Here is a 27,549-nt window from a genome sequence, read left to right as displayed (position 1 = left end):
TGGTCCTATGTCTGTATTACCGTATTATAGCTCTCAACCATCTCGATTCTCGCGGGACAGTCCCGTTTTTGACCCCCCCCCCCACCTGTATCCAGCCCGGGACGCTATTTTTCCCGCACTGCACTAAGCCGCCACGCCCCCCCCATGCACCGACCCCATCCTCGCCCTCCCTGAGACCCACTGGCCACCGCAGCCCCTCACTCATGAATCCCAGCAATGACGTCGCTGGGATTCTCTGTGCAAACAGGATCTGTGATAAGGTCACAGGTCACCTCATCACAGGTCCTGTTTGCACAGCCCTCAGTGTATGCAGGACTCTGCTGTGCTGGTTGTCATGGTGCTGGATGAGGTGCAGCTTCTGTGTGGGGTCAGGAGGGGTTTAAAGGGTGGATGAAGCAGAGCTGTGTGTGTACGAGGTGTATAGAGCAAAGCCGTGTGTGTATGAGGTGTACGGAGCGGAGCCACGTGTGTATGAAGTGTACGGAGCGGAGCCACGTGTGTACGAGGTGTACGGAGCAGAGCCGTGTGTGTACGTGGTGTACGGAGAGGAGCCGTGTGTGTGTATGAGGTGTACGGAGCGGAGCCGTGTGTGTGTGTATGAGGTGTACGGAGCAGAGCCGTGTGTGTACGAGGTGTACGGAGCAGAGCCGTGTGTGTACGTGGTGTACAGAGAGGAGCCGTGTGTGTGTATGAGGTGTACGGAGCGGAGCCGTGTGTGTGTGTGTATGAGGTGTACGGAGCAGAGCCGTGTGTGTACGAGGTGTACGGAGCGGAGCCGTGTGTATGTATGAGATGTACAGAGCGGAGCCACGCGTGTAGGAGGTGTACGGAGCAAAGCCGTGTGTGTACGAGGTGTACGGAGCAGAGCCGTGTGTGTACGTGGTGTACGGAGCGGAGCCACGTGTGTATGAGGTGTACCGAGCAGAGCCGTGTGTGTACGAGGTGGAGGTGTACGGAGCAGAGCTGTGTGTGTACGTGGTGTACGGAGCGGAGCCGTGTGTGTGTATAAGGTGTACAGAGCAGAGCCGTGTGTGTATGAGGTGTACGGAGCAGAGCCGTGTGTGTACGAGGTGTATGGAGCGTAGCCGTGTGTGTATGAGGTGTACGGGGCGGAGCCGTGTGTGTACGAGGGGTACGGAGCGGAGCCGTGTGTGTATGAGGTGTATGGGGCGGAGCCGTGTGTGTATATAATAATAATAATAATAATAATCTTTATTTATATAGCGCCAACATATTCCGCAGCGCTTTACAGTTGAACAGTTTCAAACACAACAGTCATAAGTAACAACGTTAACAATACAATAATTAAAGCGAAATAAGACGACCCTGCTCGTGGGAGCTTACAATCTACAATGAGGTGGGGGAGATACAAAGCACAGGTTTGTATTTACAATGATGTATTTACAATGACGGTCCAGCCATCTTCAGGGGGTCCCTGATGGAGATAGTGAATGGGCTACACACACACAAACATGACTTTGATTACTGAATGTGATAGGCCGCTCTGAACAAATGTGTTTTGAGCGAGCGCCTAAAACTATGCAAATTGTGGATGGTCCTAATATCTTGGGGTAGAGCATTCCAGAGGATTGGCGCAGCACGGGAGAAGTCTTGGAGTCGGGAGTGGGAGGTACGGATTAGGGCAGAGGTTAGTCGAAAGTCATTTGCAGAGCGCAGCGGTCGGTTAGGCCGATAGACAGAAATGAGGGAGGAGATGTAAGGGGGTGCCGCACTGTGGAGAGCTTTGTGGGTGAGAACAAGTACTTTGAATTGTACCCTGTAATGAATTGGCAGCCAGTGTAACGACTGGCGAAGAGCGGACGCGTCTGAGTAACGAGATGTATATGAGATGTACAGAGCGGAGCCGCCTGTGTACGAGGTGTACGGAGCCACGTGTGTATGAGGTATACAGAGCGGAGCCGTGTGTGTACGAGGTGTGCGGAGCGGAGTGTGTGTACTTGGTGTACGGAGCGGAGCCGCGTGTGTATGGGGTGTGCGGAGCAGAGCCGTGTGTGTGCGGAGTGGAGCTATGTGTGTACAGGATGTACGGAGCGGAGCCAAGTGTGTACGAGGCATACAAAGCGGGCTTTTCCCGCAGACACAGGAGTACACGGAGGAGTCCTGAGGAGCACTTTAAAACTTGCACATGACCTTCCACTGGAAGTGATGTGCTGGAAGCTGACCAGAAATGAAGTAATTTCATGAGGAGATTGTGACAGAACCATGGAGGCACTTCAGGGAATGCTTCAGATCCATCACCATGTCCTCCTCCAACAGCGCGGACAGCGGGATCACCTTGGAATCAGGGATGCTGGCCATGTGAGCGGATCATGATATGTCCTGCAGCGGGAGGCTCAGGTGGACATTACAATGGGAGCCGGGCTATCTTTCTTTCTTTCTTTCTTTCTTTCTTTCTTTCTTTCTCTGTTTCTTTCTCTGTTCTTTCCTTCTCTTTCTCTGTTTCTTTCTTTCTATGTTCTTTCTCTCTCTGTTTCTCTCTGCTCTTTCTTTCCCTCTCTTTTTCTCTCTCCCTCTGTTCTTTCTCTCTCTAATCTTTCTGTTTTCTTTCTCTCTCTGTTCTTTCTTACCCCTCTTTCTTTCCTTCTCTCTGTTCTCTTTCTTTACTTCTTTCTGTCTCTCTGTTCTTTCTTTCCCCTCTTTCTTTCTATCGTTCTGTTCTTTCTTTCCCCTCTTTCTTTCTCTCTATTCTTTCTTTCCCCTTTTTCTCCCTTTCCCCTCTATCTTTCTTTCTTTACTTCTTTCTTTCTCTCTCTCTTCTTTCTCTGTCTCTGTTATTTCTTTCTTTCCCCTCTTTCTTTCTCTCTCTCTGTTCTTTCTTTCTCCTCTTTCTTTCTCTCTGTTCTTTCTTTCTCTCTATTCTTTCTTTCCCTTTTCTTTCTCTCTCTGTTCTTTCTTTCTTTCCCCTCTTTCTTTCTTTCTTTCTTTCTTTCTTTCACTCTCCCTCTGTTCTTTTTTTCTGTCCCCTCTTTCATTCTCTCTCAGTTCTTTCTTTCTATCTGTTCTCTCTCTCTGTTCTTTCTTTCCCCTCTTTCTTTCTCTTTCTCTGTTCTTCTTTTCTCTTTGTTCTTTCTTACTCTCTCTGTTCTTTTTTTCTGTTCCCTCTTTCTTCCTCTCTGTGTTCTTTCTTTCTCTTTCTTTCTTTTTCTCTGTTCTTTCTTTCCCCTCTTTCTTTCTTTCTTTCTTTCTATTTCTTTCCCCTTTCTTTCTCTCAGTTTTCTTTCTTTCTTTGCTTCTTTCTTTCACTCTCCCTCTGTTTTTTTCTGTCCCCTCTTTCTTTCTTTCTCTGTTCTTTCTTTATCTCTCTGATCTTTTTTCTTTCCCCTCTTTCTTTCTCTTTCTTTCTTTCCCTCTCTCTGTTCTTCCTTTCTCTTTCTCCTCTTTCTTTCTCTCTCTCTCTGTTCTTCCTTTCTCTTTCTCTCTCTGTTCTGTATTTTTATCTGTTCTCTCTTTCTTTCTTTCCCCTCTTTCTTTCTTTCTTCCCCTCTTTCTTTCTTTCTCTCTCTGTTCTTTCTTTCTCTCTCCGTTCTTTCTTTCTTTCCCCTCTTTCTTTTGCTCTATCGCTCTGTTCTTTCTTTCTTTCTCCTCTTTCTTTCTTTCTCTCTCTGTTCTTTCTTTCTCTCTATTCTTTCTTTCCCCTTTCTTTCTCTCTCTGTTCTTTCTTTCTTTCCCCTCTTTCTTTCACTCTCCCTCTGTTCTTTTTTTTCTGTCCCCTCTTTCATTCTCTCTCTGTTCTTTCTTTCTATCTGTTCTCTCTCTCTGTTCTTTCTTTCCCCTCTTTCTTTCTTTCTCTCTCTCAGTTCTTTTCTCTTTGTTCCTTATTACTCTCTCTGTTCTTTTTTTCTTTCCCCTCTTTCTTCCTCTCTGTGTTCTTTCTTTCTCTTTCTTTCTTTTTCTCTGTTCTTTCTTTCCCCTCTTTCTTTCTATTTCTTTCCCATCTTTCTTTCTCTGAGTTTTCTTCCTTTCTTTGCTTCTTTCTTTCACTCTCCCTCTGTTGTTTTTCTGTCCCCTCTTTCTTTCTTTCTTTCTCTGTTCTTTCTTTATCTCTCTGATTTTTTTTCTTTCCTCTCTTTCTCTTTCTTTCTTTCCCTCTCTCTGTTCTCTCTCTCTGTTCTTCCTTTCTCTTTCTCCTCTTTCTTTCTCTCTCTCTGTTCTTCCTTTCTCTTTCTCTCTCTGTTCTGTATTTTTATCTGTTCTCTCTGTTCTTTCTTTCCCCCTTTCTTTCTTTCTTTCTTTCTCTCTGTTCTTTTTTCTGTCCCCTCTTTCTTTCTGTGTTCTTTCTTTCATTACCCTCTTTCTTTCTCTCTGTTGCTTCTTTCATTCTTTCCCCTTTCTTTTTCTCTCTCTATTCTTTCTTTCGCTCTCTGTTCCTTCTTTCTTTCCCCTCTTTCTTTATCTCTCTGTTCTTTCTTTTGCTCTCTGTTCTTTCTTTCCGCTCTTTCTTTCTCTCTCTGTTCTTTCTTCTTTCTCTCTGTCCTTTTTTCTCTCTTGCTCTCCTTTCTTTCTCTGTTTTCTTTTTTGTATCTCTCTGTTTTCTTTCTTTTCCTCAGTACCTGTCAGTGTGCCCACAGTACCAGCTACTGTGCCCATAATGCCAGCCACTGTGCCCTCAGTACCAGTCAGTGTGATCAGCAGTGCGGTCGGGGCATGGCCTAAAATGTGCTGCTGCCTTTATCCCTCTTTCTGTTGGGAGGTATGCCATATGACTGGACTCATACATGGACATCTCACCCTAAGAGAATTTTTGTCAAGAGAACTCAACATTGTCCCAATGAGTGACTACAAAGAATGGTGCGACTATCATTTGGAGCTACTCTGAGAAGATCCTAAATTGCAGAAAACCATTGTGGACTAATATCTATCCTAAGTTCAATTGGGGTCCATGTTGGGGTGTGATGTTATGGACAGACCACTTGTACAATCTCCGTCTTTCCCTCCTTGGGTGACGACTATTCCTCGTCTTGCAGAACTCTTCAGAGAATGAGCTCCGGTGTTTTGTGTCATCTCTCGCTGGTTGCTTGTCATTGTATGTTGTAATATTTGGTGTAAGCTCTGGATTAACTTCCCTCCACTCCCTGAGAAATAGTGCTAAATACATGAGTCCACGGCTCAGCCTTGTGACAAGTGTCAAGTCATTTCTAATGAGGAAATAATGATATCGTGCATGTGTCTCAATCCCTTCCCGCCCATACGACTGTGTACGGAGTATAGGTGTTTACTAATGTCAATGGTGGAATTTACTAATTGCTTGTTGTGGATCTCAAAAACACGTCAGACCGAGCGTTAAGGTGCGTATACACCTCCGATAGGCGTCCCATCCCCCATACGCACGCTCAGTTTAGCAGAACTTTCACGTATTCTACTCCACTCCAGGCAAAGCAAGTTGCTGCCAGACATCTCTGGAGGTGGCTGATTTGGCCTGACAACAAAAGGATTGAGCACTGAAATCCAACATGCCCAATCCTTCTTTCCCCCAACACCATTTGTGAGAAGAGATTAGAGGGTCCTGCTGAAATTTTTCTCTAATTTTTTCTTGCCTAATCCTATAGTTGTCCCAATTATAAGGGGAGCTGTCAATGGTTTCTAACCTCCACGAAATTGGGGGAAAAGTCAGTTGAAAACTAACATTCGTCTCTTCTCACTTCTGTCTCAGGAGGGGGCGACGTCCCGGTGGCAGACTTGAGTGTGCGAGCAACAGATGTCCTGCTCCTGAATTAGGGCTTATGCACACGTCAGTATTTTGTATCAGTGTTTGTATACCAAAACCAGAAAAAAATTGACCCCTGTTCTGTGTTTTTGAGACTCTCCTAGTTTTGGCATAGCAATACTGATGTGTGAACTAAGTCTTACTCATTAAAATCAGACAAGAGTGAGCGTGGTACAGAGATATCTGTAGACATGACATCTCCAGCCCCCATCACCTGCTGAAATGGAAGAGAATGGAGCTGAATTACCCCTTAAATGTCTATATAGACAGACTATGTCTATCCTAGAACACAGGTCCATAATTCTGCCCTAATTAATTTCCAAATATATCTTTATAGCTTAGTTTTTCAATTTATTTTTGTGTTAGAATGGTCCCTGGAAACTGGTTGACCCCTGGTTGATGAGCTGTAATCTAGCAGCACTGCAGCGCCCCCACAGGAGAAATGCAGCATTACATTGTATGATTCACAGATGTGCTACTAACCGGTCGCCAAATTAAGCGCTCTGCTTTCTACTAAAAATTCTTTAATATTTCTTAACCATATGATCTGTAAACTGGTCATGTGAGAGCCCTCATCCCTCCTCTGCACATCTGGGGTGCCGTCACAGTGTAACAGGACACTGATTCCTCTTCAGAGATGACACATGCCTCTTATCAAATTGAGCACAAATAAAGGGGCCGGGGTGCACCCCTTAAAAAACTTTGCCGGAGTTCTTGTTTTATATGCCTGTCCTTGATTTTAATAAGCGGGGCTTATGATCTCTTTTACAAAGTAGTAAGAACAGTGATTAATCTGCAGTCTACTTGTTTGACCTGTACATATTTGCTTTTATATGTGTAAATCATGAAATTACTCCCATGCAGGAGTCAAGTTCTCGTTTGCATAAACAATATTCCCCTAAATGTTTCCTGAACATACTAGGTATTTTGACTATAACTAGAATGTAAGTCAGGGACTGGAGACAGCATTACTATGGATGTCTGTATGGAACCAGTACGCACACCAAGAATCTTCATCGGATAGCTTGACTTGACTGCAGAGGCATGTCTGAAGATTCCAGAAGAAGTTTATTCTCAAGCTGAATTTTTGCTTTATCCCCAATATAGTAACAACAGTAGGTAAAAAGATAATGCTGAGCCAGAGATGTACAGAGATGAACCTAGAAAGATGGCTGACAACCACTAACTGGGAAAGAAGGGAGGGATTACTTACATCAGAGCTAGGCTACAGGGAGAGAGACAAGACAAACTTCTAACACGCCATCTTATCCCATGGCAGCATGTAACAGCAACAACACAATGGTAATACAATACTGTATGATTCCCAAGTCGTGGACAGGACATTAGGAAATCAGCATCTATACCACTTCCTGTAAGAAAAAAAACACCTGGAGCTACACTCACTGGCCACTTTATTAGGTACACCTGTCCAACTGTGTGTTAAGACTTAATTTCTAATCAGCCAATCACATGGCGGCAACTCAGTGCATTTAGGCATGTAGACATGGTCAAGACAATCTCCTGCAGTTCAAACCGAGCATCAGTATGGGGAAGAAAGGTGATTTGAGTGCCTTTGAACGTGGCATGATTGTTGGTGCCAGAAGGGCTGGTCTGAGAATTTCAGAAACTGCTGATCTACTGGGATTTTCACGCACAACCATCTCTAGGGTTTACAGAGAATGGTCCGAAAAAGAAAAAAAATCCAGTGAGCGGCAGTTCTGTGGCCGGAAATGCCTTGTTGATGCCAGAGGTCAGAGGAGAATGGGCAGACTGGTTCGAGCTGATAGAAAGGCAACAGTGACTCAAATTGCCACCCGTTACAACCAAGGTAGGCAGAAGAGCATCTCTGAACGCACAGTGCGTCGAACTTTGAGGCAGATGGGCTACAGCAGCAGAAGACCACACTGGGTACCACTCCTCTCAGCTAAGAACAGGCATCTGATGGCTACTTTCAGCAGGATAATGCGCCATGTCATAAAGCTCGAATCATCTCAGATTGGTTTCTTGAACATGACAATGAGTTCACTGTACTCAAATGGCCTCCTCAGTCACCAGATCTCAATCCAATAGAGCATCTTTGGGATGTGGTGGAACGGGAGATTCGCATCAGGGATGTGCAGCCGACAAATCTGCGCCAACTGTGTGATGCCATCATGTCAATATGGTCCAAAATCTCTGAGGAATGCTTCCAGCACCTTGTTGAATCTCTGCCACGAAGAATTGAGGCAGTTCTGAAGGCAAAAGGGGGTCCAACCCGTTACTAGCATGGTGTACCTAATAAAGTGGCCAGTGAGTGTATATTAAAGGGGGTTTTCTTCACTTTGATATTGAATGTCTATCTTTAGGATTGGTAGATTGCCAGCCAGTTACCCTTCACTGTGGAGAACTAGCAATCACTTCCTTCCTTTCATGGTTTGTCAGGAATAGCGCCACACAAGTTGTACTGGTTGTGTCTGGTAGTGCAGCTCACTGCTGTTCGGTCTCAATCAAGTGAATGGGACTCTGCTTCAATACCAGACATAACCAGTACAAAAAGTACAGAGCGGTGTCATGGAGGGGACCGAAAAAGATCCTAAAAAGAGACCATCGGTTCTAATGTCCCAGAACACCCTATAATAAGCATACAAGGATATCAGTGTATGATTATTTGTAACTACAGGGTCCCCTCCTCTGTAAACGGGATGATAGGAGTAGTACAAGCTCTCTTGGCATCTGAGGCAGGGTTTTTTGAATTTGCCCCTTTGTCCATTTAGTCGCGCCTAGTATACTAATGGGATTTGCTCATTAGCACCCAGCATTGTTAGCAGTTTGGTCATAAGGAGCCTCAATTAAATCCCACTCTGGTATTGGCATCTTAAGCAGTTGTCTACACTTGGTTTTGGCCCCCAGGAGACAGCTGGCAATTGCCAAGCCTTCAGAGCTGAAATCTGCCTGCATTCCTTCCACTCTGTTTCTGAGAAGCACGAGCCCTGTACAGTCATTTGATGTAGTCAGTTCCTCTCTCAGTCTTAATTCTGCATATTGGGTCACTCATCCTGGTGGGAGAACAGAATAGACCCCCATTATTACATTTCCTTGATACGCCGGCTATATTGCCAGCACGTCTGGCGTCCTCCTTTACGGCACAAAGTACACTGCTAAGTCCTATAAAAAGGATTATTGTGCCTCCCTGACATTAATAATAGTTATTTCTGCTAATTACAGACTGCAGCTTCAGAAATTTCTAAAGCATGACTATTGGAAAAATCCGGAGCTGGCGGAATGATTATTATTAATTCATTTGGTCTAAACACATGAGACTCCGGCGTCATCCACAGAGACGGTTGGGCTCTCAGCGATGTCTCAGTAATGCGCTCTAGGAAAGATTTGGCAGCACAAGTGATCTCAGCAGAAGATCGTCACGCGATATTGTAGGTCATCTGCGATAAAAGGTCCATTTACACAGGACAGTATCGTGAACTAGGAACGCTCGATCCCGATTGTCTTGCAGTCTAAACAATGTGCAAAACGCTCGTTCTTCCATTGAAATGATCTTATGCGCTGCACAAAAGATCATCTTTCTTGGCAGCACATTGTCCTATGGATTCAGGATTTGTGCTGCCGAGAACAATGGCGCTGAAGATCTGTAATCCGAAAAATGGTTTTCGCATCTCACATAGTCATAGCATATTACTATGACATGCCATCACTTTATGGTCAGCAGAGACCACTTAGGAGAGGGGGGAAATTGGCAGCAGTTCCGTGCACATTGATGCATCCTCTCCTATTCTGAGTATCGTGGGAATCATAAAGTGATGGTATATCCTAGTGATGAGAGTGGAAATCCCCTTTAGGCCATGTGCACATGATGCAGATTTCCAGCGGATCTGCAGCGGATTTTACCGCACAGAAACGCTGCATATCCGCATTGTGATGTACAGTAGCATGTTAATCAAAAGAAAAAAAAAACGCTGTGCAGACGCTGCGGATTTTTCCGCGCGGTTTTCTTGTGGTTCAAAATATGCAGCATGTCACTTCTTTTGTGCGGTTTTCCACCTGCTCCATTCTCCAAATCCACAGGGGGAAATCCGCATGGGAAAACCGCACAAAAACCGCAAGAAAACCGCAAAAAAACAGGAAGGAATCTACAGGAAAAATGCAGGTCATTTGACCTGTGGATTTCTTCAATTCTGCGCGGAAAAATCCGCAGGGCAAAAAAGTACGTGTGCACTTACATTTCCGGTCTACATGCTGCATGTGACCCTTCCCTTCCCCAAGGCATTATCTTCTACTAAATTGTTTAAAAAAAAATCAATTTCAGCCATTTCTTTATCCGTAAGCAAAAAAAAACCATGATCTACTGTAGAGCCATGTGCAGGCATCACCTCTTCCTCTTTGGGCTTTTTCATGAGGATTTAGAAGCTGATTTTACAGCAAATCCACATTAAAAAATGCTTCAAATACTCTCTGTAAATATTTCTATTAGTTTTACTGTGAAATGTTCAAAATAATGTGGGAAAAAAACAGCACTGTGTGAGCTAAAGAGGCTTTTCCCATTAAAACTTAAACAGTATTTGATGTGGACTTAGGAGCAGAATCTATTTCTAAATCCTCATGAAAAAACTCAGTGTGACAGTAGCAGGAGAATGCTGATTTTTGGAGGTGTATACTTCCAATATTGATGCCACCAATGTCACAGTAGGCAATACCCCCGTAATAGAGATGGTGAACTCCAACAGAAGTCCGGTGCAGTGTTCAGGATAAGTCCAAAGAGAAGAGATGAGAGAGAAAAAGGATAGAGAGCAAAAGGAGACAAACAGAAAAAAGAAGAGATGAGAGGAGAAGAGAGAGGAGAGAAAAGAAGAGAAGAGAAAGAAAAGAAGAGAGAAGAAAGAGGAGAGTTGACAGAGAGGAGAGAAGAAAGAGGAGAGTAGACAGAGAGGAGAGAAGAAAGAGGAGAGTAGACAGAGAGGAGAGAAGAAAGAGAGGAGAGAAGGGAGAGAAGAGATGAGAGAGGAAAAAGGAGAGAGGAGAGAAAAGAAGAGGAGAGGAGAGAAGAGAGAGGATAGAAGAGAGGCGAGAAAAGAGAGAAGACAGAGAGGAGAGAAGAGAGAGAAAAGGAGAAGAGAGAGTAGAGAAGACAGAGAGGAGAGAAGGAAGAGGAGAGAGGCGAGAAGACAGAGAGGAGAGAAGACAGAGAGGAGAGAAGGGAGAGGAGAGAGGAGAGAAGACAGAGAGGAGAGAAGACAGAGAGGAGAGAAGACAGAGAGGAGAGAAGGAAGAGGAGAGAGGCGAGAAGACAGAGAGGAGAGAAGACAGAGAAGAGAGAAGGGAGAGGAGAGAGGAGAGAAGACAGAGAGGAGAGAAGAAAGAGGAGAGTAGACAGAGAGGAGAGAAGACAGAGAGGAGAGAAGACAGAGGAGAGAAGGAAGAGGAGAGAGGAGAGAAGACAGAGAGGAGAGAAGACAGAGAGGAGAGAAGGGAGAGGAGAGAGGAGAGAAGACAGAGAGGAGAGAAGACAGAGAGGAGAGAAGGGAGAGGAGAGAAGACAGAGAGGAGAGAAGGAAGAGGAGAGAGGCGAGAAGACAGAGAGGAGAGAAGACAGAGAGGAGAGAAGGGAGAGGAGAGAGGAGAGAAGACAGAGGAGAGAAGAAAGAGGAGAGTAGACAGAGAGGAGAGAAGACAGAGAGGAGAGAAGACAGAGAGGAGAGAAGGGAGAGGAGAGAGGAGAGAAGACAGAGAGGAGAGAAGACAGAGAGGAGAGAAGGAAGAGGAGAGAGGCGAGAAGACAGAGAGGAGAGAAGACAGAGAGGAGAGAAGGGAGAGGAGAGAGGAGAGAAGACAGAGAGGAGAGAAGAAAGAGGAGAGTAGACAGAGAGGAGAGAAGACAGAGAGGAGAGAAGACAGAGAGGAGAGAAGGAAGAGGAGAGAGGAGAGAAGACAGAGAGGAGAGAAGACAGAGAGGAGAGAAGGGAGAGGAGAGAGGAGAGAAGACAGAGAGGAGAGAAGACAGAGAGGAGAGAAGGGAGAGGAGAGAGGAGAGAAGACAGAGAGGAGAGAAGACAGAGAGGAGAGAAGGGAGAGGGATTTTTTTTATCCTTTTCTTAGCAGTTTGGGTATACATTATTTGGAATGGGGTTTGGGTTCTGGTGGAAGTTCTGGCAAGGTAACCAGATGGCGAACTTCCACGGGTCCACCCATCTCTACCCTTGGATCAAAAAAGGTTGCGTACCGCTGCACCGCATCATTAGGGCATATCGGGCAGAGTTCACATGTCCAGTAATCATCAATTAAAAGGATCCAGAAAATAATCAAAAAAATCTGTTTCAAAACTGCTGAACTTGAAAGCGGATTGTGTTGCCATTGACTCCTATCAGTGTGGATCCGATAGTTGTTACTTTGCGCTTGTCTTTGTGGAGAGCGGAGCAGTAGACAGCGCTCGTCAGAAGGGGGCTCGGCCTTGGAGGGGCTGGGCTCGGCCTTGGAGGGGCTGGGCTCGGCCTTGGAGGGGCGGGGCTCGGCCTTGGAGGGGCGGGGCATTGGGGAGGGTAGGAGCGGTCTGCATTGTGCTGCAGCTCTCTCTGAGAGTGTTGGCACAGTCAGGCACCCACTGGGGAGCTGTGCAGAGCTGCTCCGTCCGGCCCCGCGCCCTGTAGTCACACTCCTGCCGCGGGTTCTGTTTTGGGATCAGGATTAGGGTTTGTGGAGGTGAGTGCACTGCGGGGTCCACGCTTCTTTCTCCTCTCTTGTTCCTTGCAGCCTCCTGGAGGATTGTACAGTGCTGTGGCATATGTTGGCGCTATGTGATATTTCCCTATGAATTACAGATGGTGGAGGGGTTGCATGGCACCGCGTACGCCGGTCGTGCCAGCGCTGCAGCGGTTACAGCGAGGGGAGCGGTTGGCTGGTACGGCACCGCCTGGATCCAGGCTCTGTGCAATGGATTGTGTGTGTGTTCAAGGGGACACAAAGGCCTGCATCCAAATGACTGCCCCTCATTGTTGGGGGAAGGGGGTGGTCTCTGGGCCCATTCTCTTGGAGGGTCTTTGTGGTAGGTACCCTATTTACATATAGGCTCTGTGGCTGTTACCAGTAACTGGTAGGAAGGGGTTAAAGTTCACAGCGAGTCCTCTGAGTGGCAGCAGAGTTGTGACTTGTACAGATATTAGGGGTTGTGATCGGGAAGACATTTAGGCATAATGATGGGGAAAAAAATGGTAAATGACCAGTTCTGTCTGTCGCAGATACATATCCGTCTGTTTATTCTTCACTCTTGCACTTCGGGAAAGAAACTGCATTTCCCACCAAAATAAATGCTCTGGTTTCATCTCATTATCAGGTTCTGGGAAAGCTGGGTGGCAACTGATATGGCTGCCGTAATAGCGCATGTCAAAGTCTCTCTGTGCACTTCTGGATGGCAGCTCCACAAAGCACACTTGCCATTCAGGACTCTAGGAAAGCTGGGTGGCTGAAGAGAATGAGTCCTGGACTACAGGTCTCAGAGTTTCTGACTAGAGAGTAGAAAGTTTGGATTTTTATGCAAAAGAAAAGATGTAGCAGAGTTGTGTTTGTCGTGTCACTCTGGCGAAGATCATAAGGGTCGCAATTAATGATTGGGAAAGTGGTCGCACCGATGTCTGCCAACGGGTGGGTCGCAGACATGGCATCTTACGGGTCATTCTCTCTTTAGTTGGAGTGTAGTAGCGCCATACTGCGCACTTATAAGGTGCCATGTAGCCATATCCTAAATGCAGATGCGGCTCTTATAGGGGAAGGTGTCCATTACTTGTGCCCAGCGGCGTAACGTGTAGCTTGGAAACTTACCAACAGGGCCCCTAAGTATCAGTAGGCTTTAAAATATTGGTCACCTCATGTGGGGCATATGGTCCTTTGGGGCCCGGGTGTGACTGCAACCCCTCCACTTACTGTAGTTATGCCCGATTATGGATCTTACTGTGCGAGGGGCCTATACACTGTTATTGTGGCCCCTCCGCAAGGACACATACCTGTGCCTGTGATTTATGACCAAGGCTTCACTAGTGGGGATTGGGGGGGACCAAGCCTGGCATGTCAGAGTGAGGAGACTTATAGGACAGGCATGCTCCCCTGGGAAATTGTGGGGACATGACTTTTTTTTTTTTACATCATCCCATTTTTTTTTTTTTTGGCCGGAAATGGCTCCGCTTGGTGTCGGTGAACAGAAACATTCTTGTTTCCATCCAGTTGTACAGCCTTCTCACTGCTGAGTGTTTACTACAATTGTATCCAGTCTTGATCAAATACACTAAAGCAAAGAAACAATATGTATCCACCTGTCCGATCCTACAGGGTGAACCGCAGTATAGGAATCATCCCTCCCCCACATTCGGTAATCTGGGATGATGAGGGTGATGGTTGCTGGTGGTCCTGATGTAGAACTTTCTCCGTGGTGATGATTTTTAGATGATAACTAGTCGGTGTGGTCGACAGTTACAGCAGGTCCCATCTGGGAATCGGCCATCTGTCACTACAGATGTGAGGAGAGGAAACAGAATCTGTAATGACACTTAACGGCACATATGGACGGAGGAGCCATGATCCGGAGCTGTACAGATACCTCCTCCTATAGGTCTCCTTACATCTATGGCAATCAGGCGATCGTCCCCAAAAAATGTGTACATTGGCTGGAATAATTATGATATTACGGGATACGAGATGATAGGAATTTTTAACAGATTAGCAGGATGTCCTCATCAAATGCTGGATTAGTGGAATTTTCAGTTACGAAATATTCATGGTAAATCATCCATATCAATGACCCTAAGGCCGGGATCACACATGCGAGAAACAGGGCAGAGTCTCGGATCGTAATACCCGGCACTGCCGCCGGCACCGGGGACTGGAGCGTTCAGCTGCATGTATTGCTATGTAGCCGCACGCTCCGATCTGAGTGCTGGGTATTAAGATGCGAGACTCGGCCGTGTTTCTCGCATGTGTGATCCCGGCCCAATGTGGGGGGGGAATCGCCTTCATTTCAAATCCTCAATGCGTTATATGGATCACTCGTAGCTATGGGTGCACATATCGCCTGAGCCCTTCAGTGGCAAGGATTTCCTGACGTATATAAGGCTATGTTCACATGTTGCTTTTTTTTTTTTCTTATTTTTGCCTTTTTCTGCAGGCAAAATCTGCTCTCGTCAGTAAAAAAAAAAAAAGCTGCTTACAAAAAGCAGATTTTGTTCCTATTTTTGCTGCAGATTATGTGTGTCATTTGTCTACAGTACATGATTAGTAAAAAAAAAAAAAATCTGCAAAAATACATGGTTGTGTTCTTTTTTTGTACTCTATCTTTGATTTCTATGGTGAAAACACCAAAAAATTGACATGCAGTAGTTTTACAAAAAACAAAAAAAAAAACAAGGGGTAATGCTTCTAGGTCTGGCTTGTCAAAGTGAAGAGACTTATATAAGGCATGCATACAAGTCTCCTTACATTGGCATGCCAGACCTGGCTTGTCACTCTCCGCAAGGAGAAAGGTTACCCCTTAGACCCCAGTCTTAAGTCTCTTATCTACCTAAATCAGATCTCATACTTTGCACTGATGAGGGGCAACACCCCAAAACACTATCTGCAAATTGAGATCCTGGTTTGGCTTTTATCCAAAATCATGTGACAAGGCTCGTAAAAGGGCCGATATTGATTTTAAGATTACTATTTCCAATAGGTGGCGCTAGAGTGCAAGTCCTCTTCCTCTCTGAAGAGGCAATTTGCACATGAGATTTCTGAAATCTCATAGGTTTTGCTTGTCCTGCAATTTGCATTAAAAAAAAAAATACGCAGCAAAAACGAACATGTGAACGTAGCCCAAGACTTCATTCACATGTCAGTTTTTCTCGTATAAGTCCTATCTAATGTTTATCCTGGATAGCGCTCATACCTATGACAGTCTATGGAGCTGTTCACATGAGACATGTTTGATATTGATCTGAGTATCGGATCAAAACTGGCAATGCAAGTCTAGGGGTCCATGAAAAAAGAAAAAGGGCATCAGACACGGACTGCTAAATAGGAAAAGATGGAGAAACTTATTTTTTGTTTGTTTGTTTCCCATCCAAGAAACTTGGACCAAATCCGTAGGGTAAAAATGGACACTGTCTCTGGGGAAAAAAACACTACATTTTTTTTTTTTGGATGAGAAAAATCACTGAATGAGCCCTTACTCGGACAGAAAGCGGAGACACATGGCGATATGTAGGCATACTGTGAAGATATGGTCTGCAGGGTCCCTGGAGCCCCACAGATAAAATACAAAGTCCCTTCTGCTGTATGTGCAGCGTGCACAGCAGTGCAAAGACTGTTAGGCTGTGTGCACACGCTGCGGATTATGTGCGGATTCTGTAAAATCCGCAGGTGAAACCGCAGGTCAAAATACCTGCGGTTTTACCTGCGGATTGCTCTGCGGTTTGCCATCTCCTCAATGGAGGAGATGGCAAACCGCAGGGGAATCCGCAGAAAGAATTGACATGTCAATTCTTTCTGCGGATTGAAAACCGCAGATAATCCACGCGGAAAATTCCGCACTGTCTGCATTGCGGTTTTTGATTCCCATAGGGAATCATGGTACTGTACACCGCAGCAAAAACTGCTGCGGGTCCGCAGCGGCCAAAACCGCTGCGGAACCGCAGCAAAATACGCAGCGTGTGCACACAGCCTTACTGTCAAGAGTCCCCTCGGCTTCTGTCTCTCTGGCTCCGCATTCCCTAGCTTCACAAACATCTCAGAGACATTACTATATTCCAACAGTTTAACTTTACTGAGCAGTAGGGTATTCATCACACATGCATAATGTACGCAGAGGAGCATCTCTCTAACTTTCCCTGCCTTCCGGGTAGCCTCTATTCTTCCTGATAACTCTCTCTGTCTTCTGGCAATTCCTGCCTTGCTTCTGGACAATCCCTGTCCCATCCATGTCTTCATTCCCACCAGCTTCCCTCCATCCCCTGGTCTGGCTTCAATGGGAAAAGGTGCCAGATTTGCCATCTCAGCTTCACCTGCCCTGGTTGTAGACCCCGGATCCTTCTTAGAATCATAGAATCGTAGAGTTGGAAGGGACCTCCTGGGCCATCTGGTCCAACCCCCTGCTCAAAGCAGGATTCGCTAAATCATCCCAGTCAGATGTCTGTCCAGCCTCTGTTTGAAGACTTCCATTGAAGGAGAACTCACCACTTCTCGTGGCAGCCTGTTCCACTCATTGATCACTCTAACTGTCAAAAAGTTTTTTCTAATATCTAATCTGTGTCTCTTCCCATTCAGTTTCATCCCATTGCTTCTAGTCTTTCCTTGTGCAAATGAGAATAAAGTTGATCCTTCTACAATGTGACAGCCCTTTAGATATTTGTAGACAGCTATTAAGTCTCCTCTCAGTCTTCTCTTTTGCAAACTAAACATTCCCAAATCCTGCAACCTTTCCTCATAAGACAGGGTTTGCAGACCGGTCACCATTCTGGTCGCTCTTTTCTGAACTTGCTCCAGTTTGTTGATGTCTTTTTTAAAATGTGGTGCCCAAAACTGGACACAATATTCCAGATGAGGTCTGACCAAAGAGGAGTAGAGGGAAATAATGACTTCACGTGATCTAGACTGTATGCTTCTGTTAATACATCCTAGAATTGCATTTGCCTTTTTTGCTGCTGCATCACACTGTTGACTCATATTCAGTCTGTGATCTATTAGTATACCCAAGTCTTTTTCACATGTGCTGTCACTTAGCCCTATTCCTCCCATTCTATATATGCTTTTTTCATTTTTATTGCCCAGATGTAGTACTTTGCATTTCTCCCTGTTAAAAACCATTCTGTTAGTTGCTGCCCACTTCTCCAGTTTATTTAAATCTTTTTGAATCCTCTCTCTCTCTTCTCTAGTATTAGCTATCCCTCCTAGCTTTGTGTCATCAGCAAATTTAATCAGTTTACCCTCAATTCCTTCATCTAAATCGTTGATAAAGATGTTGAACAATACAGGGCCCAGGACAGAGCCCTGTGGTACCCCACTTGAGACATTCTTCCAACTGGATGTGCAGCCATTTACGACCACTCTTTGGGTCCGATCACTAAGCCAGTTATGAATCCACCTAACAGTTGCCTTGTCCATTCCATACTTAGTCATTTTTTCAATAAGGATTGTATGAGAGACTTTGTCAAATGCTTTGCTGAAGTCAAGATATACTATATCTACAGCATTTCCTTGATCCACCCAATCAGTGATACCGTCATAGAAGGAAATTAAGTTAGTCTGACATGACTTATTAGTTAGAAACCCATGCTGACTCTGTTTAATCACTTCATTCTTATCCAGGTATTGACATACATGTTGTTTAATAATTTGTTCAAAGATCTTTCCTGGTATAGAAGTCAGACTCACCGGCCTATAGTTGCCTGGGTCCACCTTCTTCCCCTTTTTGAAGATAGGAACAACATTTGCTCTTCTCCAGTCTTCTGGCACTTCTCCTGTTCTCCAAGAATTTTCAAAGATTATGGAGAGGGGTTCAAAAATTTCTTCTGCTATCTCCTTCAGTACTCTGGGGTGTAATTCATCTGGACCTGGAGACTTGAATTCATTTAGGTTAGCTAAGTGTTTCCTCACTATCTTTCTGTTTATAGATATCCTGGATTCTTCTATTCCCTTAATAGGACAGTGAATAACAGTTGATGTTGCATTTCCTTTCTGAGAGAAAACAGATGCAAAATAGGAATTTAAAAGTTCAGCCTTCTCAACATCCTGTCTTACCATTTCATCATTTTCATCCTGTAAAAATCCTATAGCATCTTTGACTTTTCTTTTACTTTTGACATATCCCCAAAATCCTTTATTATTGCTTTTGACATCTCTTGCAAGCCTCAGTTCATTTTCAGCTTTAGCTAATCTGATTTGTGCCCTGCAGGTTCTGCAGACAGCATTATATTCTTCTTTAGATATGCCTCCCTCTTTCCATTTTCTAAACATTTTTTTCTTCCTTTTTAGCATGTGCTTCCTTTTTAGCGGCGATCTGCCGCCGCTGTCATCATCTGCCCCCCTCCCATTCCCTCTGCTCCCCGCCAGCCTCCGATCCCCCCCCTCACCCCCCCGGTACCTCCTGAGTCACCCCGTCCCTCCCGGTGTCCCTCGGGTCCGGATGATGGGCGCCGCCATCTTTGAAAATGGCGGGCGCATGCGCAGTGCGCCCGCTGGAATCTACCGGCTGCAGATTCCATTCTTTCATTTTGATCACTCACAGTGATCAAAACGAAAGAAAAAGTAAATAAACCCCCCGATTATCACCCCCATAGGTAGGCAGAACTAATAAAATAAAGAAAATATTTTTATTTTTCCACTAGGGTTAGGGTTGAAAAGAGGGTTAGGGTTAAAAAGAGGGTTAGGGTTGGAATTAGGGTTAGGCTTGTGGTTAGGGTTATGGTTAGGGTTGGGATTAGGGTTAGGGGTATGTTATGGTTAGGGTTGGAATTAGGGTTAGGCATGTGTTGGGGTTAGGGCTGTGGTTAGGGGTGTGTTGGGTTTAGGGCTGGAGTTAGAATTGAGGGGTTTCCACTGTTTAGGCACATCAGGGGGTCACCAAACGCGACATGGTGCAACCATTGATTCCAGCCAATTTTGTGTTCAAAAAGTTAAACGGTGCTTCCTCCCTTCCAAGCCCCGACGTGTGCCCAAACAGTGGTTTACCCCAACATATGGGGTATCAGCGTACTCAGGAAAAATTGCACAACAACTTTGGGGGTCTAATTTCTCCTGGTACCCTTGGGAAAATAAAAAATTGGGGGCTAAAAAAATATTTTTGTGGAAAAAAAAAAATTTTTTTAATCACGTCTCTGCGTTATAAACTTCTGTGAAGCACTTGGGGGTCCAAAGTGCCCACCAGGCATCTAGATAAGTTACTTGGGAGGTCTAGTTTCCAAAATGGGGTCACTTGTGGGGGGTTTCTATTGTTTAGGCACATCAGGGGCTCTGCAAACGTAATGACGACCGCAGACCATTCCATCAAAGTCTGCATTTCAAAACGCCACTACTTCCATTCCGAGCCCTTACGTGTGCCCAAACAATAGTTCCCCCCCATATATGGGGCACCAGCGTACTCAGGACAAACTGTACAACTTTTGGGGTCCAATTTATCCTGCTACCCTTGTGGAAAAAAAAAATTGCTAGCTAAAAATCATTTTTTTTGAGGAAAAAAAAAAATTTTTTATTTTCACGTCTCTGCGTTATAAACTTCTGTGAAGCACTTGGGGGTTCAAGGTGCTCACCACACATCTAGATAAGTTCCTTGGGGGGTCTAGTTTCCAAAATGGGGTCACTTGTGGGGGGGTTCCACAGTTTAGGTACATCAGGAGCTCTGCAAATGTAACATGACACCCGCAGACCATTCCATCAAAGTCAGCATTTCAAAATGTCACTACTTCCCTTCCGAGCCCCGACGTGTGCCCAAACAGTGGTTCCCCCCCACATGTGGGGTACCAGCGTACTCAGGACAAACTGGACAACAAATTTTGGGGTCTAATTTATCCTGGTACCCTTGTGAAAATAAAAAATTGCTCACTAAAAAATAATTTTTTGAGGGAAAATTTTTTTTTTTATTTTCACGGCTCTGCGTCATAAACTTTTGTGAAGCACTTGAGGGTTCAAGGTGCTCACTACACATCTAGATAAGTTCCTTAGGGGGTCTAGTTTCCAAAATGGGGTCATTTGTGGGGGAGCTCCAATGTTTAGGCACACAGGGGCTCTCCAAACACGACATGGTGTCCGCTAACGACTGGAAGTAATTTGCATTTCAAAAAGTCAAATGGCGCTCCTTCCCTTCTGAGCCCTGCCGTGTGCCCAAACAGTGGTTCCCCCCCACATATGGGGTACCAGCGTACTCAGGACAAACTGGACAACAAGATTTGTGGTCCAGTTTCTCCTGTTAGCCTTGTGAAAATTAAAAATAGCGCGCTAAAAATCATTTTTGAGGAAAAAAAAATATTTTTTATTTTCACTGCTCTGTGTTATAAACTTTTGTGAAGCACTTGGGGGTTCAAAGTGCTCCCTACACGTCTAGATAAGTTCCTTAGAGGGTCTAGTTTCCAAAATGGGGTCACTTGTGGGGGAGCTCCAATGTTTAGGTGCACAGGGGCTCTCCAAATGCGACATGGTGTCCGATAACGATTGGAGCTAATTTTCCATTCAAAAAGTCAAATGGTGCTCCTTGCCTTCCGGGCCCTGCCGTGCACCCAAACAGTGGTTTATGACCACATATGAGATATTGGTGTGCTCAGGAGAAATTGCTCAACAAATTTTAGGATCCATTTTATCCTGTTTCCCATGTGAAAATGAAAAAATTGATGCTAAAAGAAAATTTTTGTTGGAAAAATTAAAATGTCCATTTTTTCTTTCCACATTGCTTTAGTTCCTGTGAAACACCTGAAGAGTTAATAATCTTCTTGAATGTAGTTTTGAGTAGCTTGAGGGGTGCAGTTTTTAGAATGGTGTAACTTTTGGGTATTTTCTGCCATATAGACCCCTCAAAGTGACTTCAAATGTGAGGTGGTCCCTAAAAAAAATGGTTTTGTAAATTTTATTGTAAAAATGAGAAATCGCTGGTAAACTTTTAACCCTTAACTTCCTAACAAAAAAATATTTTGTTTCCAAAATTGTGCTGATGTAAAGTAGACATATGGGAAATGTTATTTATTAACTATTTTGTGTCACATAACTCTCTGGTTTAACAGAATAAAAATTCAAAATTTGAAAATTGCAAAATTTTCTAAATTTTCACCAAATTTCTGATTTTTTGACAAATAAACGCAAAAATTATCAACCTAAATTTACCACTAACATGAAGCCCAATATGTCACGAAAAAACAATCTCAGAATCGCTAGGATCCGTTGAAGCGTTCCTGAGTTATTACCTCATAAAGGGACACTGGTCAGAATTGCAAAAAATGGCCTGGTCATTAAGGTCAAAATAGGCTTGGTCATGAAGGGGTTAAACCAGCACTCCTAATTTCTGTCTTTACTATGCTCCCATCTGTTCTAACCCCTCTATTGTCCTATACTACTGCTAGTTCCTATTCTATCCCTAATCTTATACACAACACATGGTACATTTACATTAACCCCTTACTGACCGCTGACGAGATAGTACGTCAGCGGTCAGTATCCCCTGCTTTGAGGTGGGCTCTGGTGGTGAACCCACCTCAAAGCTGCGATATGTCAGCTGTTACAAACAGCTGAGATGTGCCCACAATAGGCGCGGGCAGAATCTAGATCAGCTCTGGTAATGGGTTAATGAACATTAGGGAACCACACACAATAAATAGACCAGATAAGGGGGAAGCATAGGAGGGTCCCCGTCACCTCCTTACATTAGGACCTTGTTATATACTTAAATTTTGTGTATCCATTGAGAAACACTCCTGGCGCGTACGTAAAAAATGGATTCATCCAAAAGTACTGTCCCTTCGGACCCTATACACATGCACTCTCAGTTTGGCCGAGCATGCATGCGTTTTCTTTGAGGGTAGGGAAATAGGCTGCAAAAGTTCAAAGTTTTGGACTCAGTGTCCAATAGAGGTGAAATCTGTTCCATTCCCATTAGTATGCATGGACTGGACAATCGCCAGCCTGTATTCTGATGGTGGAAACGGGCACAGGTTGCGAACACCATCACATGGCTCTTATTAGAATAACAGAAGAATATTAGGGAATTGTTGTACATGCAGTTTTAGTTACTGAGTCACATGAACAACATCTGACGCTGTATCTGTGGCATCAGTGCCAGTGATACCAGCCTGGAGAGGGTGCAGAATGACTGATGCCACGCTGTGACTGAATGGCCCCGAGGCCCCAGCGTGCTCAGCTCTTTTTGTCTGTTGTCCTGGCAGGAACTATTAGTATGATCTGGTTCTGTACATGAGCGGACACGACTTATATAAATATAATGTGGCGCGGCCTGCGGTGATGGTGGGGGGCAGAGGATGGCGGATGAACCTATACGGATAGGTTACTGCAATCACATATACAATTGGTGATTCTTCATGTATGTCTGATGCTACAGAAAAAAAAACCATTACAGTATATCACAAGTGAGAACACCCCTCACATATTTATAAAGCTTTTTATTATGTATTTTCCTGGGACAACACTGAAGATATAACACTTTGATACAATGTGAAGTAGTCAGTGTATACTAGGGTGACCGGATCTCATATGGGGGGAAAAAAATGTCAGAATCTTGTCCGTTTGGACCCCACAAAACGATTCCCCTTTCCAGATATTGAGATAGCCAAAATTTGAGCTCGATCAAACGACGTTAACCCGTGCCGCTCGTCGCTCAAAGTTTGAAAAAATCCAAATTGAGGTATTTTAAGATTTAGGTATTTTGCATAGTCTGTTAGACTATAAAGAATGTGACAACAACATTGCAGAAATAGCCCTGACCAAATTTTCGAACCATTTGTGGTATTTGAATGCAGAGTTAGTGGGATTATCGTTTTTTGATCCCACCATTACAGACAATGAAAAGTTGTTAATGGCTAATAAATTGCTCAGTAGCACAGATGAACCATCAGAGCACGCTAACCTACATGAGTTGATAATTTTACATAGTTATCTAATCTATTCTAGAGCTTTTGTTAAAGTAGTTTTTGAAACGTCAGAATATAATGCTCGGCATTTGCTTACAACTTGCAGGACATATTGCTTTTGTTCTTCATCTTTTGTCAGAAGGTCGTTAAAGTCGGTTACTTCCTACCTCTTTTAATTTTTCTTTCCTAACTTTTGGATTTACAACCCTAGCGTGCTCTGATGGTTCATCTGTGCTACTGAGCAATTTATTAGCCATTAACAACTTTTCATTGTCTGTAATGGTGGGATCAAAAAACGATAATCCCACCAACTCTGCATTCAAATACCACAAATGGTTCGAAAATTTGGTCAGGGCTATTTCTGCAATGTTGTTGTCACATTCTTTATAGTCTAACAGACTATGCAAAATACCTAAATCTTAAAATACCTCAATTTGGATTTTTTCAAACTTTGAGCGACGAGCGGCACGGGTTAACGTCGTTTGATCGAGCTCAAATTTTGGCTATCTCAATATCTGGAAAGGGGAATCGTTTTGTGGGGTCCAGACGGACAAAATTCCGACATCGATTTTTTGCGGTCACCCTAGTGTACACCTTGTAGAACAGAGTAAATGTGGTGTGCCCTCCAAATAACTTCACACATAGCTATTAATGTCTCAACTGCTGGTAACAAAAGTGAGTGCACCCCTATGTGACAATGGCCAAATTGTGCCCAATTAACCATTTTCCCTACACGATGTCATGTGACTCATTAGTGTTACATGGTCTCAGGTGTGAATGGGGGGTAGGTGTGGTAAATTTGGTGTTCTTGCTCTCATACTGGTCACTGGAAGCCTCATCGAAAAGCACTCTCTGAGGATCTGAAAAAAAGAATTGTTACTCTACATAAAGATTTCATGTGGTTTTAAGAAGATTGCCAACGCACCAAAACTGAGCTGCAGCACAGTGGCCAAGGCCATGCAGCGGTTTATCATGACAGGTTCCACTCAGAACAGGCTCGTCATGGTCAACCAAAGAAGAGTGCACGTGCTCAGCGGTTTTTCCAGAGGTTGTCTTTTCAAGATACTGTATATGTATGAGTGCTGTCACCATTTCTCCAGAGGTTACTGGGGTGGGGGGGTCAGACTAACAGTGCTCACACAGTTCCACCGCACACTGTATCAAAATGGTCTGCATGGCTGTCGTCCCAGAAGGAAGCCTCTTCTAAAGATGATGCACAAGAAAGCCCGCACTTTGAAGACAAGCTGACTTAGGCCATGGTTTACTGGAAGAAAGTCCTGTTGTCTGATGGGGCCAAGAAAAACTTATTTGGTTGAGATGGTGTCAAACATGTGTGGAGTATAAAGACAAGAGTGTCTGCCTACAGTGAAGCATGGTGGGGGGAGTGTCATGGTTTGCGACTGCATGAGTCCTGCCAGCTGTAGACGACTACAGTTCATTGTGGGAACCATGTATGCCAACATATACTGTGACATACAGAAGCAGAGCATGATATCCTCCCTTCGGGAACTGGGCCCAGGGCAGTTTTCCAACATGATAATGTCCCTAAGTATACACCTCCAAGATGACCACTGCCTTGCTAAAGAAACTAAGGGTAAAGGTACTGGACTGTCTAAGCAGGTCTGCAGACGTAAACCCTATTGAGCATCTGTGGGGCACCCTCGAACGGAAGATGGAGGAGCGCAAGGTCTCCAACATCTACCAGCTCTGTGATCTCGTCAGTGGCAACCTGTGAAGTTCTAGTGAACTCCATGTCCAAGAGAGTTAAGACAGTGCTTGGAAATAATGGTTGCCACCCACAATATTGACACCTTGGGCACAATTTGGCCACTTTTACTAGAATTTTGTACATTGCCTGTGTTTTGAGTTATTTAAAGGGCACATTGTTATACAAGCTGTACACGGACTACTTTACATTGTATCACAGTGTCATCTTCAGTGTTGTCTTATGAATAGATATAAAATATTTACAGAAATGTGATGGTGTACTCACTTGTGATATACAGTATGTCAGGGTATTTCTAGGCATGCAGTTGTCTCATAATATATCCCTCATGGTGAAAACTTCTGTAAGTCTGTACTATATTTTGCATCTATATCAGTTCTCTGCATGCAGACAGTGAATAGGAACATTCTGCCAGGTCTCTTCCTGTATGCGTTTTGTACAGCGAGACCCCTTACTCAAGAGCAGAGAGTGGGGGAAAACCCACCAGGTACCTGCCTGTCCATGTAGTATTTCTTGCGGCTCAGTCCTCGTCGGTTTTTAAGCCATGTTTTATGCCGCTGTGTTTCAGAGTTAGAAACTGGCTGCCTGATTTCCTTCATATATGTTTAACTCTGAAACGCTGCGGCATAAAACAGTTTAAAAACCACTGGAGACCAAGCCTCATGGATGACTAGTCAGACAGGTGGGTCCTCAGCTTTTGGTCGACTTTCATGCCAATATATAAAGGGGACCTAAATGGGTTGTTCCCAAAAAGAATAAAAAGTTCTCCTTTTCCTTAGGATAGTGGGACTCCCAGTGATGCTGCGATCAGGGTTCTTGAACCTCAGATCAGTCTTGAATGGAGCTAAGATGTGCATGTTGACCTCCTCTTCATTCATAGTCAATGAGATTGTTGGAAATATCCAAGTACAGCACTCCGCTTTCTCCTTTCTCCTGCAATCTCATACACAATGAATAGAGTGGAGGTTGAGCATGCACATCTTCTCTCCAGTCAAGTCCGGGCTGCATAGCCTTGTTCCTGAGGGTTCATCGCAGACCCCCTTAAACAAGTTATCCCACATCCTTTTTTTGGGGGGAAATAGAGTTGGTATAAATCGATTTGCATGAACTTGGTCAACGTGGACCCAACTGGTCTGTGACGGCTGGATGGGAGCGGTGAAAATCGCCTCTTATCTGATAGCATCCGGTGCTCTTCTTTTGATTAGCTGACCTGGCATGATGTCATTGTTGTGGCGTGACGCAAATGTGATGTCACGCCAAAGCGTTAATCAAAAGAAGAGCTGCAGATGATGAAGTCAGGTAAGATGCGGTTCACATGGCTCACAGACCACGGCCAATGGACCAGGTCTTGCTAATCAATTCTCACCAACTCTAAAGCTCTGTCACGACCCATTTTTGGATCTGTGTCAGTCTGGATTCGTTAATATAAACCTTTTCCCTTTTAGGCCTTCGGGGGGGGGTTAGTATTAGTTTTGCCCACGGTGGCCGCTGGTGTTACTACAAGTGTAGTGTGCCTGCTGGTGAGCTTTCCCCCCCCCAGTGGCCGGTGGTATAATTGCATGTTTTGTTGGTCAGCAGGTACTGACCACTCCCTCCTTCCTATAAATGGTCGCCTGAGGCATGCTGGTGATATTATTCCTCAACCAAGCTGGAGTCAGGAGCAGGCTGTGTTACAGTGGAGCTCCAGCTATTTCCCTTTCTGGTGCCCAACTCTGCTGTCCAGTGCATGACAGCAGAGGAAGATAAGTTTTGTTGTTCAGTTGCTTTAACCCCGTGGTGTCTGTATCTTTCCTTTGTGTTTTTGGTGCAGTACATCTTTTCCCTGTATCACCCCCTGGGGAGGGGGTTGGGGGTTAGCTCAGAGCTAAACAGGAGATAGGACCTCACTACCATTAAGTGTACCCCCCAAGTTAAGGAAAGTCAGGGCACCTCCTTAGCCTGAGGGGCAGTGCAGGGGCCCAGGTTCCTCGTCCCCTACTTTCCCGCAACTGCCCCGTGACAAGCACCTTTCACATTGGGTTCTTGTCCACGTTTGTTGGTCCCATCAGGGCTTGCGTCTGAATTCCCTGCAAAACGGGCCAATAGACTTTAATGGAGCCGACAGTCAACGTGTGCTCTGACGAGCATCACTTTCGGGCGTATACACCTATTGGAGGCAGACAGCTAGATGTAGTAGACTATATCTGGGTGTCAGTCTCCAGTAGGGGGTACACGCCCCAAAAACCATGCACATCAGAGCACACACTGACTGTCAGCACCATTATAGTCTATTGGCACACATGTCCGAATCCCGTAAGTCCTGACTAGACCAATGAAAGTGGACAAGAACGCAATGTGAAAGGAGCTTAACCCTTCAGTACTCGCAGCTGAGGGTTTGCAGCATATGTGTCCAGTCTAGATATCTTTTGTGAGTCAAAGAGCTTGCACTTGTCCGACAGTCTGCCTGAGGTTTAGGATAGAAAACAGTAAAATTATGCTAACGTATAGACTTGGTCGCAGACAGGCTGTAAAATGAAACATTGTAACAA

At 44.7% G+C, this 27,549-nt stretch overlaps 1 protein-coding gene across 1 annotated transcript in view; it reads left to right on the top strand.

Moving 5' to 3' along the window:
* Positions 1 to 12,275: 12,275 nt before the first annotated feature.
* The window catches only part of CDC42EP4 (CDC42 effector protein 4), a 42,372-nt gene continuing 27,098 nt past the window's right edge, over positions 12,276 to 27,549 (top strand). The window contains exon 1 of the mRNA XM_073560290.1: positions 12,276 to 12,412. The gene's annotated coding sequence lies outside the window, so the exon portion shown is untranslated. The remainder of the gene's footprint in view (positions 12,413 to 27,549) is intronic.

The sequence above is a fragment of the Dendrobates tinctorius genome, unplaced genomic scaffold (genome assembly GCF_039654945.1).
Source record: "Dendrobates tinctorius isolate UK_male_01 unplaced genomic scaffold, ASM3965494v1 ptg000014l, whole genome shotgun sequence".
NCBI classification, from domain to species: Eukaryota; Metazoa; Chordata; class Amphibia; order Anura; family Dendrobatidae; genus Dendrobates; species Dendrobates tinctorius.
Note: the sequence above shows the minus strand (reverse complement) of the source record. Positions and strands in the feature narration are given on the sequence as shown.